We start from the raw sequence: 15166 nt of genomic DNA, 5'->3' as shown, positions 1-15166 counted from the left end.
ATTTTAAAGTGATTTACTGCAGATAATCAAATCAAGTTGGAGATCTGAATGTAGAGGTTAGCAGGAGAAATAATGCAGGAACAAAGGTTGTTTGAAATAGCAGTGCATTGATGGAACATACACCCAAAAGTAAAAGGATGCAATACAAATAATGGATTACACAGAATTTAATTTGAAGGCAAAATACTTATAGTAAAAAGGTTTAATGTTACACACAACACAGGAAGGGATAATGATAGCTTAAGATATAAAAAAGTTGCTATAATGCATTTAAACCTCTTTTTCCCCTTTTTTAGATTGGTTGATCCTAACCTTGATATAAAGAAAATTTCTGCATCATTGTACAAAGTGTGAGCCCTCATCTGTGGTGTCGGTGCTAGTTCAGACTTTTGCCATGAGGTCACAGATGGTCATGTCTTTGTGTTATATCAGCCTCTTATGCATGCAGCAGCTCCCAGGATTACAACCTCTACCCTCTCCAAACCTTCTGCTGCTTCCCACTCCCAGGTAACTATGCCACCCAGGCACTGCTCATACACACACACCAGATAACATGTCACAGATATGTACCTGTACACCTATATCACAGACGTATGATTATTCGCTTAACTATAACAACATATTCTATTACTCATGTGCCACAGAGAGCTCTACCACATCTGTATTACATTACATCTCTATTCTCTCTCTCGTGTGTGTATATATATATATATATATATATACATGGTATATATATATATGTCCATCTGAACACAATAAGTGAATTGTCTTAACAAACTTCTGTTTAAATTATACAGTTTGACCTTGTAACCTGTGCTAGTAGTTAGGAGGGGTGGGGTTTTCTTTCCAGTCTCCAGTCAAGTTGTATGCATTTTCCTCATTATCGCAACCATTCACAAATACACTTTTTTCATTCACTACATGCCTTCTCTCACGTTCTTCAACTCTTCACTCATATTACCCTCCCAAACACCCCCCTTCTCTGCTTCCCTGCAGCACATCCCCCACTTATATTCTCTTCTTAAAATCTTCACCCTCCTCGCTGTAGAATTTCCACCTACCAACTCATTTTCCACTGCATAAAAGTAGCCTCTCCTCCACTCTCTGCCGTATGCTGCAGAATCTGATGCAATATAGAGGCAATATTAAATCTTCAGGTGTACTTAACATTTACATAGTGTGTGCGATCACAGAACACAGAAATATACCTCATAGTCACCTCAAATTTTCATAATGCAACAGCAAATATTGATGGTGAGAACAGGTGAGGGATTACTTTAAAAATTGGAAGAAGGATTGAGATAAAGGAAAAGTAGAGGTATACTGCAATCAAGGGCAGATCAAGATTAAGTACCAGGCATCATAACCAAGTAGTTTGCAGATTCACTTTGTAAGAAAACTTTTTTTCTATATGCCATGGTAGCACGGACAATATTTTCTTATGCTGCTAGGATGATGCTTCTAGACACACAATTTATAAACACACAGATATGCAACTACTTAAGAGGCACAACCATATATACATACATGAATACATACTGACTGACACACGTGGATCCAAGTTCCCGCGTGTACAAAGTATCTCTGCTCCTGTGACTGCAGGCTGCTGGCTGGAGATCTTTTAATGAAGCCTCCATAGTGTAACAGCTGAATGTCCAGCATGACACTGGGGACTTGATTGCTCGAGAGGGCAATCTGCCCTGTACCAAGGAGACTTACGCCCCCCCCAGGACCTGCCGTCCTAGGCCTGGACCTAGTCAGCCTAGGCCAGGGTACGTCGTTTAAATGTATGTACTGTAAAAAGTGGTGCGTGATTGTTGGCACTACATAAATAGACTCACACCTTAATCAGTCTTATCTTAGATTGAGAATTGCTTTATGTTTATCCATGTACAATTTCTTCACTTTATTACCATCCACAACGTCTGTTGGGAGGCTGTTTAACTTATTTACCACCCTATCAGTAAAGTAAAACTTCCTTACATTACAGCCAAATCTATGACCCTCTAGTTTTAGATTATGACGTCTTATTCTAACATTTCACTTCCTTCTAACATTTCGCTTCCTTCTAAGTATTTAAATGTTGCTATCACATCTGCTCTCTCTCTTCTTTTCTCCAAGCTATATAAATTGAGGCTATCATTCAGACTGTTAATATTACACACAAAAGGTGTCTCAGAATCACAGTGTGAGTTTATATTACACCAACCAAGTGAGGGTTTGGCAAGTAGCCTCATCAGATGTAAGTAAATTGGACACATAGGATAGGAACCTCTGGGAAAGGAACCGCTCAATTACTTGATCAAATAAAGTAATAAATTCAAGGGGGATATGATTTTGGGGTATAACGTTGTCAAAATACCCAATCATTTTGAACCCCTGCCCAAACCTAATGGTACTTACTTGCTATCATATTCTGTGTTTTTATGTTTCTATGCTTTGATTTTGCCTGTTTTTGCCACATCAGTTTTCACCAATGGTATTTTTATAGGGAGGAATAATAATGGAGGTCTTCAAAAGTGATGACTCATGTGTGAGTTTCTAATACTTTACATTTCTCAATGTAAACCATTATATAAGTTTATAACCTTACTGAACTGTTAAAAGTAGGATCTTTGTGCCAAGTCTATAGCTGAACGTTGAAAAAAATAAAAGGAGCAGAGAATGAAATTCTTCCCTAGATAACATTTTTCTCTACGTAACTTTTTCCACTAGGGAATTTTATAACATGATTTTGTAATAAAATAGATATCAGCATTTATATAGCACAGTCAAGTAGTTAAACCAACCCAATAAACAGATTTGAATAGCAGAATATGGGCTAAATATTTTTATTACCTTCTGTTTTGTATTTTGCAATATTTTATTTTTCATTTCCTGAAGTTATAAATGTTGTTATTTTTAGGTTTGCTTTTTTGCTATTTAATCTCAAATAAGTAAACACTAATTGCTGGAGATTATAGCAAATAATTAGGACAGAGGGATTTCCCTAAATAGCTATTCAGGAAGAAGACAAGTAACTAAAGTCCAATAGTTCTTTTGAACATCCAGGGAAATCAGCCTATCTAGCTCTTTAGAAAATTGCAAGCTAATGAATGGGAAGGGTTAATTATTATACTGGAGTTATCACGGAGTAAACAAGTGTTTCTCAAAGACCAAAAAAACAGATCTCATATATGTACAACTAGCAGTTAAACTAATCCCTTTAAGTAAAGGGTAACCTGTAAGCGGTCCCAAACACCCACATCAGTTCTATATATAAACTATAAAGGGTCTCTGGTATGCGTCCCAGGTGTCACATTAAAAAAACATTTCTCTTCTATTTGCAATAGGGGATACCTTCACTGGGCAGTTGCTTAGTAAGAACACATTCTTCCGGGTTTGGAATTTAGGGGTGTTCCTGGCTTGTGTGATAGGAGTGTAATAACTAATAATGTTTCTTAAACGGAAATTAAACTTTGTTGAACAATACAGCCATAGAACAAAACATATACACATATATATAAATATATATATCTAAATGCAAGAGTTCATGCACACCCGAAATAAAAAAAATATAATCGCCCAGGTGCTAACGTCCACAGCTCAAAATAGCATATACAAGATAAGAAGGTGCACACTAGGACTTAAAGTTTAAAGCTTATGAAAGTTTATTTTAGCATGCTAAAAAAATATATGTATGTATTTATATATATTATATATATATATGTATTTATATATACCGTATTGGCCCGAATATAGGCCGCACTTTTTTCCCCCACTTTAAGTCTTTAAAGTTACATACATAAGTCTTTAAAGCTGGGCAGGCAGCAGGGTTAGGATGCAGATCCCCCGCAGCAGTGCAGGGGACCTGCATCCTACTCTCCGATACGCTCAGACAGCCTCCCCTGCCAGCACTTTCCACCAGGGGGGGGTGCCGGCACGGGAGGTTGTCTAAGCGTATCGTGCGGACGGTCACCGGCTGCGGAGGTTGTTTACCCGCATCGCCGCAGTCGGTGACCGTCCGCACGATGCGTTTTACCTCTGCCCCCAAGACTTACCAGAGCAGACTCCCGGGTGTTGCGGGGCCTGCGGGGGACATCTAGGCAATACGCGTATACAACTAGAAGATGTATTGCGTAGGTGTCCCCCGCCGGCCCCGCAAGACACCCGGGAGTCTGCTCTGGTAAGTCGGGGGGGGGGGGCAGAGTGGCAGCATATCTCGGGGGGGAGGAGGAGGACAGTGGCAGCATATCTCGGGGGGGGAGGAGGAGGAGGACAGTGGCAGCATATCTCGGGGGGGAGGAGGACAGTGGCAGCATATCTTGGGGGGGGGAGTGGCAGCATATCTCGGGGGGGGACAGAGTGGCAGCATGTTTTTTTGGTGCTTTTTTAAAGAAAAAAACGTTTTCTTTAAAAAAGCACCAAACTTTTAGGGTGCGGCCTATATACGGGGGCGGCCTATATCCGAGCCAATACGGTATATATATATATATATATGATATATATGTATGTATTTATATATATATATTATATATATGTATTTATATATATATTATATATATATGTATGTATTTATATATATATATATATATATATATGTATTTTTATACTTATATATATATAGTACACGCAGACACTGTGCACTTTCCCAGTGATCTCATTCATCCCAAATTACGAATCACTATGTTAACACAGGAGTACGTGTGAAACTGCAGGCAATCTCCCTTCTACACCTCCTCCTCCCCTCCTCAGTATTCCTCGGCTCGCCTCGTCCCGCCCCCCGGCCCTATTCATCTTTACATCTTTACGCTTTTCTCTCCTACAGTTTTATTTCATTTTTCTACACTCCTCTCTTGCACGTTTGTCTTTTATATTTTCCTGTTGTCTGTTCTGTTTCATTGTCTTTACGAATTACATTTTTGGGTTGACTAGTGTTGCTAGTAAGTGGTAGAGTCGCTCATTATAGCTGTAAGGGCCCTGGATCCAGAGGGATCCAAACACCCGACATCTGAACTCACACTGGCATACCCACACCTCATTTGTCCCTGACCGGGCTAATGTCCAAATGCCAGCTTGGGTAGCAGAACTTAATGCTAAAAGCAATATGATGATGATGGATTCCTGCCCCTGGATACAACATCTACTTAATAGTTTTGCAATGGGAGACCTTATTTTCCATAGACAACTGATAACTACAAATCATAGTTTTAGTTATGATCACAGTATATTAAAATCCCCATTTATTACATGATATTAAAAACAGTTTTATTGGTATTAAACCATACAAGGTTAGTGTATCCTCCTCTACATGAGTTTATAGCATTAAAATGAGAATGATCATGTGTACAGTACTGGGCACCAGTGTACAAGAAAGATATAGTGGAGCTGGAGAGGGTTCAAAGACGGGCAACCAGAGTAATAAGGGGAATGGGAGGACTACAGTACCCAGAAAGATTATCAGAATTGGGGTTATTTAGTTTGGAAAAAAGACGGCTTAGGGGGGACTTAATAACTATGTATAAATATATCAGGGGACAGTACAGAGATCACTCCCAGGACCTATTTATACCCAGGACTGTATCTATAACAAGGGGACATCCTCTACGGCTGGAGGAAAGAAGGTTTCTACACCAGCACAGACGGGGGTTCTTTACAGTAAGAGCGGTGAGATTATGGAACTCTCTGCCAGAGGAAGTGGTGATGGTAAACTCAATAAAAGAGTTCAAAAGGAGCCTGGACGTGTTTCTTGAAAGCAATAATATTACAAGTTATGGATATTAGATTAATAGGGACAGAACGTTGATCCAGGGATTTATTCTGATTGCCATATTTGGAGTCGGGAAGGAATTTTCCCCCTGGTATGGGGCAATTGGCATCTGCTTCATAAGGGTTTTTTGCCTTCCTCTGGATCAACACAGTAGGGACACAATATGTATATAGGTTGAACTTGATGGACTTTGGTCTTTTTTCAACCTTATGAACTATGTTACTATGTTACTATGTTACTATGTTATGAGCGCATGTATTTCCCCATGTTTCCACACAGTAATGTGCATTGTTCTCATTTACCTGCCGTATTGTGGTCCCTTGTTTATTTCTTGATGCCCCTTTGTTTAGCATTTTGCCTGATTTCAATACAAAGCCAACAACCTTAGACATATCAGTCAGTAAGTTGATTAATAAATCTGTTATCACACAAGAACTCAGGGTTTGCCAGTGAGAATAATCACACCTGTGCAGTGAGTACAGGCATTCAGTTCATACTGTGTATTTAAACAGTCAGCTTTTGTGGTGTTCCTGTTGGCCCCAAGGGCAGGTGACAGCACTGGGTGGATAGACTCAAGACATCTAAGTAGATTTAACAGATGTTTTGGGGCCCAATTTTTCTGTGGGGATCATTAAAGAGAGACACAGGTAAAACATATTGTTAAAACTCTGAATACTTGAAAAGAATACTATTTGAAAAGCTTGGTTATACATGAGACGTCAGCACATACCAGTTGTTTGTGCTTTAACATATAACACTGTCTTGGTTTTCTCTCCTGGACACGCTGACCGTCTTCACTTGTCTGTTAGTCTGTCTTGGGCACCCACAGGCTCTCTGTCTATGACACAATCTTTATGTATCCAGTAAACTTAGTATTTACATAAATTATATTCTGTGCTTTATTTTCTTTATTTTTTATTTGTTTTTTAAGTACCTTAATGAACAGTTACTATAGCTTCTTACACGGACATATGCCTATCTGTGATGATTAATATCATCAGGGACACATGTATCCCGTTCCCTTGTCTTAGTTCACACACTTTGTACAGTTTGTTCCGGCACATACATGCTCCACGCATAAACAAAGCTAGTTTTCTACCCCACGAGAAAAAGGCAGAAAAACAGAACCAAAATAACAAAAACAAATGTACAGTTCCCAGAACTTGGTGTTACATTGGAGTTTGCCCAGTGGCACATGCCAAGTTGGATGTTGCCCCATTCTTGCATGCTTCTCGGAAGAGCAGGATGTTGCACTGTGCAGTCATGGGCACCGTGTGCTCTTGGGTGTTACAGAACCACCAGTCTCAAGAATCCTGCCCTCTTGAACTTGCCAGTCCAGCAAATTATTGAGTGGCTCTCTATGAGGGCACAGTGCTTTTGTGCTCATATGGCTGACTGCCAGGTTAGAGGAGGGCATTTTATGGAACTATAGAAACAGTTATCAAAGTGAGGTTATCAAACATGGACAGCACTTAAAGCAGATTATGTAGGGCACCTAAACAGACAGCCTTAATGGAGCAATATGGAGTGTTATAGGTACAGCCCAAGGAAATGTTATAAGGAAAAATAAATGGTATTATTGAGAGGTTTTGTATGCCGCAATGGGATGAGTGTCTGATTCATGTTTTGTACATAACTCCTGCTGCGCCTTCATATATGTATCAATGCTGCACAACCACAAGAAAAGCAACAGACAATTGACCATGTAACAGTGATATAGGTGAATGCATGTAACATATAACATTATATTACAAAATCTATTGTATGTGTTGCACATGATTCCTTGTGTCCTGCTTCAGCTAACTGCACAGTATGACATCTGGACAGCGAGCCTGCAGCCTGTGTCATGGGTATAAACAGATCACAGAAATATAGAATTTTCTACAAATGGGAGCCTAGTCACTTAGTCTGCCTGCATTATAATTCAAGCACAGATCCCTATAAATGCTTTTCTCCTGTTGGCAAAGAGAGTAGAGCAGCAAGCCAAATGTCCCCATATTCAAGGGACAATCTTTGGATTAAGATTTCTTTTCCTGGATATTATTTGCCCCCAAAAATGTCCACTGACCCCCTCAGTAAACAGTAAATTATACTTCAAAAGTAGCATTGTATTTGGCTTTAATCGTTTAAGTACCAAAGCATTTTTTTTACAATAGTCAATGTCAATCTAAAAATCCTCCCCAAGCAACTTATTTTATTGAATGCCACCCTCAAATAATATATCAGTAGTACAATTAGGTAACAAACGTCACATTCTGTTCTTAGTGACTTCCTGTGAGGTAACTATGACATCACTGCCGCTAATAGAAAAATTTCCGCCAAATTCAGATTATTTATTTTTGTTTCTTAACTGTTTTATTTTTTTAAACTAAAAATATTATAAAATAAACATTAACAGCTAGAAATGGAAATGGTTTTTTTATATAAATCTAAATATTAACTGCCTTTTCTGATCTTCCTAGGGAGCCCCCTTCCAAAGAGAATCATCATCAGGAGGGATACCTTACAGACTATCAAACTATAACCCCATCTCAGAATGAACTGCGGATAGATCTTCGAGCTCTGCAGAGGAAGAAGAGACGAGCTCACCGATCACAGCCTGTACGACTCATGCGCGTTGGCTGCGCTTTGGGAACCTGCCAAGTGCAGAATTTGAACTACAGATTATGGCTGCTGGTGAGACGGGCAGGAATGGAGGAATCTCCAATTCAACTCAGTAACCCACACAGCTATGGCTGAGATGCACGGATCAAGGCTTCACGGACCATATAGCATTCTTATCCAAACCAGCATCAGTTTGCCAGACTTAGAGAGAACTGTCCTGCTAATAAATACACTGCTTCAAAATCATACTGAGTCCAGGTTCTTTCTGGCATGATACTCACTCCAAAGAATCCGCATGTTTTTGCTGCAAGTGCTTTTGCTATATGTTATATTTTCTGTATTTTGATAGTATTAATAAAGTAGTATATATCCACCAAACCAGATGCTATAGTTAGATTGACAGCAACCACAATCCATGCATAAAATTAAGCTGGAAATCCAGCTTTATATGTGCCGTTGTTTATAAATCTTTTTATTTAAAAAACTGGGGTTTCATCGGTGGTGTATTTTTGATCCCATGTTGCCAAATATTGCGTTGTTTTTAATCTTTTATTTCTGTAGTGTAGTGCCACTTAGGGCAGAGCTACAAATAACCACTCTATGAACTATGAGGACTGTTGTTGGATTTCAGCTCTGAAAAGTAAGAAGGTAGAACCAGCTGCTAATGAATGGCAAATTTAAGCTGCGGCCAATATGTGGATGTAATATGTCAGTCTGAAAAAACCTGTTAACACCGACTGTCACGAACGCACTCTACTCCAAGCGTGCGCGTGACTTGGTTCTGGTGGTAAAAGGGTTAAAATTCACTATCTGTCTGCACTAGACCAGAAATAGTGATAAAAATACAAATATCCACCCTTAATACCACCCGCAATTAACTATAATGATATAACAAATATCAAAATAACGCTGCCACCACCAAGACAATTTAGAAATGGGGTGCCTTGGTACCCCAAACGAATCAGACTAAAAAAACCCACACAATATATTTTAACACAATAATTATGTGATTTAAAATTACCAATAAAACGGTCTCTTCAGGTAATGTGAGTCTTTCCCAGACAAAGGCAGAACTTAATAAACGAATATTTATTATGAATAAAAAAATCACAGTGCATACAAAAAAGATGATAAACAGATTATTTACACCAACAGATAAAATAAAAAGGAGAAAATTACAGAAAACCTAACTACTCACTGAATGGTCAAGTAACAGTTTTTCTGTCCGTAGGGCTCCGGCAAGGAAAGATGGCGACTTACTCAAAATTAGATCTTGGCCCCTAGTAAGCACACTGACCAATCTTCTTTCACTAACTTTATACTCTTTCCCAGTTCATCTCGAGTTTCCAAGCCGGCCCAGAGGTGGTATAAGCAGAGGGAAGGTGTACCATAAGTGACCTCCCCCTTGAGTAGTGGAAACATATCCGTCAAAATAACTTATTTTCATTTTATCGTCCCTCCTGTGCTCGCCACAGCCATAATTCATGCATTTATGAATTTCCTGTAAATTGTGAAGTCCATAGATATGTCACACTTGCTACATATGACTGACCATCATAGACTTCACAATTCCTTCCAAACCGTTTACGTTGCGCTGTCATGTTTGTACTCTTTTTGTAGGCTGCGCTTTCCCCGTTCTAGGTATGCACACAAGGAGGTATGATAATGAATATATGAGTTATTATTGATATGTGTTGGATATGACCTGGATATGAGATGGTTTTCCTGACTGCTAGTGGTCACTTAGCATATCAAAGAATCCAGTATTATGAGGGGGAAACAGGCATATGGTCGTCTACATTTGAACCTAGACAAAACGGCAGCTCCACTGCAGGACCTAACACCCTGTAGAAGGCCCCGGTTGGAGTCCGAGCTTCAAAGGACACATTTATCTCACAAGACCTTTTGGCACCACATGACTGTACAATCAAATTAACCCCTCTCATACTGAAATTGGCCATACCATCTCTACCAAGTAGCAAGTCCATGTATGCACTACGCAAGTTGGTGTGACACCGACCATTACCGGTATTATCGAACAGAAGTACAAAAACTAGAAAGGTAGTGAAGAATCCGCTATGTTATAGATCCTTAGTTGTTGAAGGGTAAAGCCTGTCCTTAGTTACACATTACGACATAATAAAACAAAGAAGACATGCATCGTTTAGTTAGACAAGCAGGATTTCCTTGTAAATGAAGCCTTTAAATATATCTTCTGAGATGTGTTGAATAGCAGTTTTTATAGGGCAAGGAAAATTATACTGTCTATGTAAGAACATATGCAACTACAGCAATGAGAAACAGCTATATATAAAACACATGGCTGTACATTGTAGACACAATATAATTAAACATGAAACACAGACAGAGATGTAAAGAAATAAATAGTTAGAGGCAAATGTATGGAGACATAAAACCCAACAGTAACCCACGGAAACATAATAGACAAAACACAGAGTAACAGAAGAAACAAGAATACCCATCAGTACTGAATTATATTTATGAAGTATGTAAATTTAACCTCAAATATGTAATTGTTAAGATCAGTGACACTATTGCTACGTTGCAATATCAAAACTCATTATGCTTCTGTTTGATTAATGGTTATTTATAAAGGGCAATTCTAGTGCAAATACTGTAAAGTGGTCTTTTCATAACAACCAATAGGATATTTCTGCTGGTTTGACATTGGATTGTTTCCTGTGCTGAAAAGCAGAGGCAACAGACATATCTTTGTTTGGGCCCTGTCCTAGACGTGATCTTGTCATATGATGTCATTTCCTGGTGCAGTTAGTTCGCTATGTATCGGCTGGTTACAAGGGAGATCTTTGATATCCCAAAGGGGAAGTGCCTAGTCTCCCAATAGGGCGATCTGTCTCGGTTTATGCAGCAAAGGGGTTGCTGCTACTAAAAATAAACCTATACTGTTAAAATATTTTGCTGTACATAACAGAAGACTATATATTTGTATGTTATAGACAAGGGAGAGCTGGTACCTTCCGGGCCAGGGGGCAGGTAAAGCCAAGTGGCCCCATCGGCCCATTGCCCCCCCAGAGAAATAAACATATGCACTGGCACATATATTTACACACACACAATTTCATGCTTACAGCTATACACTCATGCTAACACATACACAACTCATGCTAACACGCACATACATTAACATACATACATACTCACTCCTTACTTAACTCCCTTATCCCAATTGCAGTTGTTCCCCTACCCCTTCCCGGATACCTCTTTCTCCACGCTTTTACTTTGGGGTCACATTGCATAACATGACCCTGACTAGTTCCCGAGTGGGCCAGTCCAAGTCGAGCTGGCTTATTTTTACGAATTGTGGAGATGCTCCAATTGTGATCCTGACCTTTTTTGTGAGCTTAAATTGTTTATGAAGGAACATAACCACTGCACATAAATATATATCAGAATTATTGTCTTGAGGGCATCAAGATGATGATTTAGCATAGTAAAAGGCATCCAATTCCTTGTTTTCAGAATTCCTTCCAGAACTCAGTATGTTAACAAGTCACAATATCACATACAGAACTCTTGGTAAAGCCCTGCTCCCTATATGTCGATATCTGGATGTTAGAAATAGTGGGAAGTACAGGCATACCCCACATTAACGTACACAACGTACATCTAGAGCAGTGGTTCTCAACCCATGTATCCTCAGGACCCAAAAATAATTTAATTACCGAAACATTATATTTTAGTCCATAAAACAACTTATTCAGTATTCCACATATATATATATATATATATATATATATATATATATATATATATATATATGCACTTTTTAAACAGTAAACAAACAAACGGATACTTTGCACAATGAATAATGCAGTAATCACAGCGCTAGTGAAAATTAATTGTGCAATAATCACAGCGCTATTGAGGCAAAAACCCAATAAATAAATAAACAAACAGTCATTGAAACATAAGAGGTAGAACTAATGGGAAAACTGGGAATGCTTCTTTTTGATTTGAGGCATGTCTGGGGTGATGGTAGACAAAGCAACTCTGAGGTCATGTTCAATGTCCATTCTGTTTCTATGCTTTGTCTTTAACTGAACCAGAGTTGAGAAGCCACTCTCACAAATATAAGTTGTGCTGAATGGAAGTAAAACTTTGATGGCATTGGTTGAGATGGAAGAATATTCTGTAATAACATTACACCAAAACTGGAAGATGGTTATCTCAGTAAAAACATTTTTTAGCATCTGATCGCATGAAAGCTCTACAAACTGACTCTCTTCGTTGCTTGGCAACATGACGCTTTCCAAATTAATTTCAAAGGGATCGCGTATCCAGCCGTCATCCCTGTGCTGCTCTGGGAAGTAGTCTTTAAAATGTTTCTGCAGCTTTGTGAGATGTGCTACTATAGTGTTCTTCAGTTCATTTCTGCCTGTGGAGTCCAGGTGTGTAAGCTCATGACTAGCATTGGGGAACATCAAATCTCTCTTTGGAAACATGACTTGTCCACAATGCCATTTTCTTTTTGAAAGCCTCGATTTTTTCAGTCTGTGCAAAAATATTGTGTCCCTTTCCTTGCATAGACACATTTAATGTGTTCAGCTGCTCAAACACATCTGCAAGATAAGCAACTTGTGCAAGCCACATGTCACTGTTAAACAGATCGGCAAGAGTCGAGTTGCACTCTAAGAGGAAGGCCGCGATTTCCGTTCTCAGTTCGTATAAACGTGAGAGAACTTTGCCCCTGGAAAGCCAGCGCACCTCCGCATGATACAGCACCTTTACATGTTCACTGCCCAGGTCTATGGACAGCTTCTGAAAACACCTGGCATGCTTGGCACTCCGTTTAATGTAGTTCATCACTTTGACAGCATCTTTCAAAGTTTCGTGAAGCACTGGCACCATATCCTTGGCTTCTAATGCCCCCTGTGCAAAAAACAATGGTTCCAAACAGCATTTGGTGCCTTTTCAAGAATTCGCTTCACCACCCCTGAGTGTTTTCCAGTCATGCAGGCTGCACCATCAGTTGTGATTCCGACACACATATCCCATATCAGGCACACCGAACCCAAGTATGAATCCAAAGTACTGAAAATGTCCTCTGCAGTAGTAGTGGTGGGAAGCTCTCTACTGCAGAGAAACTGCTCCTGGAAGTCCCTTCCCACACATGCCTCACATAAACCAGTAAAATGGCATGGTTCACAACATCCGTGGATTCATCCAATTGTAATGAATAGACAGGGGTTGTGGTGTCTGGGTGACTGGGGCTGAGATGGTGCATAGGGGCTGTAGTGGGGGGACAGGGGTCGTGGTGTGGGGTTAACTGGGACTGTGTGTGGGTAACTGGGACTGAGATGGTGCATAGGGGCTGTGGTGGGGAGTAGGGGACAGGGGGGCAGGAACTTTGATGGTGGATAGGGTCTGTAGTGGGGTAACTGGGGCTGCTGTGGGGGTAATAGGGGATTTAGTGGGGTAACAGGGGCTGTGTCCTAGTGGGGGACAGGGGCAATAGGGACAGCAGAGCAGATTATATATATATATATATATATATATATATATATATATATATACATAATTAGTACACTAAAAAAATATATACTTACCTCAGAAAAGATGAGGGAGTGGAAAGGCTGTCCGCGGGCTGCAGCAGGAAGAGAGGAGGAGCAATCAGAGAAAAAACTTTATTCAGCTCCCACTAGGAGCAGACAGCGACCGGAAAGCAATCAAGCTATTTCTTTTCTGGTCGGGGGGTAATACTAAAGTACATGCCGGACCATAGAGTGCCTGATGGCCCTGATTGTTGCGGCCGCGGTCCTGACAGCCTGCGGCTCGCGGATTGCCGCTAGAATGTGTAAGGCAGCCCCAGGAAAGTGAAATTTCCCCGGTATGCCTCCAGTCTGCCTCCAGTCTGGCCCTGACCCTCTGCGACCCACTGAAGACAGGGTCGCAAGCCATTTTTGGGTCATGACCCATGAGTTGAGAACCACTGGTCTAGAGCATGTATGTAAAATGAAAATGTACTTAAAGTCAAGCATTGCCCTTTTCACTTATGAATGCATGTACTATACTGCAATCTTCAGGTAATTTCCACCACAAAACATGAAACACGCGCAAAAGACACAAAAGATGCGAAAGACAGGCGTTCTGTTATATATCTGTTATTGAGAAGTGAGGGTACATAAGCAGGGGAATGGTTTTGCTGCAACTGTCTTTAGTCAGGAGTGACCTTCAAGTCTATATTTTAGACATAATGGAGCGTATTGTGTGCTAATTATGATGGGGTTACCTAATAGAATATCAGAAACCTTGGTAAAGGAAAATGTATATTGATATGCATTTTACATGCTAGCATTTTGCATTACTGTACAACTAGCATAAATGAGATTGGCAGCCGCAACTCTGATTTTAATGAAAACTCTGCTGTCATTGACTTCAATAAAAGTGCTACAGAGCATGTGAATGTATGCTTCCTTCTTACAGCAGAGGCATTTCAGGGAGGAGGAAAATAAGACAACATTTTGAAAACTAGACAGTCTCCTCAAGATAACACACACAATGTGTATCTGTGATATATCATCTAGTATCTTCTCTAACACTTATGGGGACACCAACTGCCCAGCTGTCTGTTATGTTATCAAGCAAGTGCACGAGGAGGAGTGCATTGGTGACAAAGCTGCCATGGGTGGTAGATAGAAACCCTAGAACTGTCACTGAACCCAAATCTAATAACCCGACGATGGTACCACTCAACCTCGTTGGTTACTTGTTTTCTAACATATAACCCAAGACTTGCACTAAGATTTGATGAATGCTGTGTAGCACACATGA

Source organism: Sceloporus occidentalis, unplaced genomic scaffold (assembly GCF_023333645.1).
Source record: "Sceloporus occidentalis isolate IW3139 unplaced genomic scaffold, rSceOcc1.0.p SCAF_31, whole genome shotgun sequence".
In the NCBI taxonomy this organism is placed as follows: domain Eukaryota; kingdom Metazoa; phylum Chordata; class Lepidosauria; order Squamata; family Phrynosomatidae; genus Sceloporus; species Sceloporus occidentalis.
Note: the sequence above shows the minus strand (reverse complement) of the source record.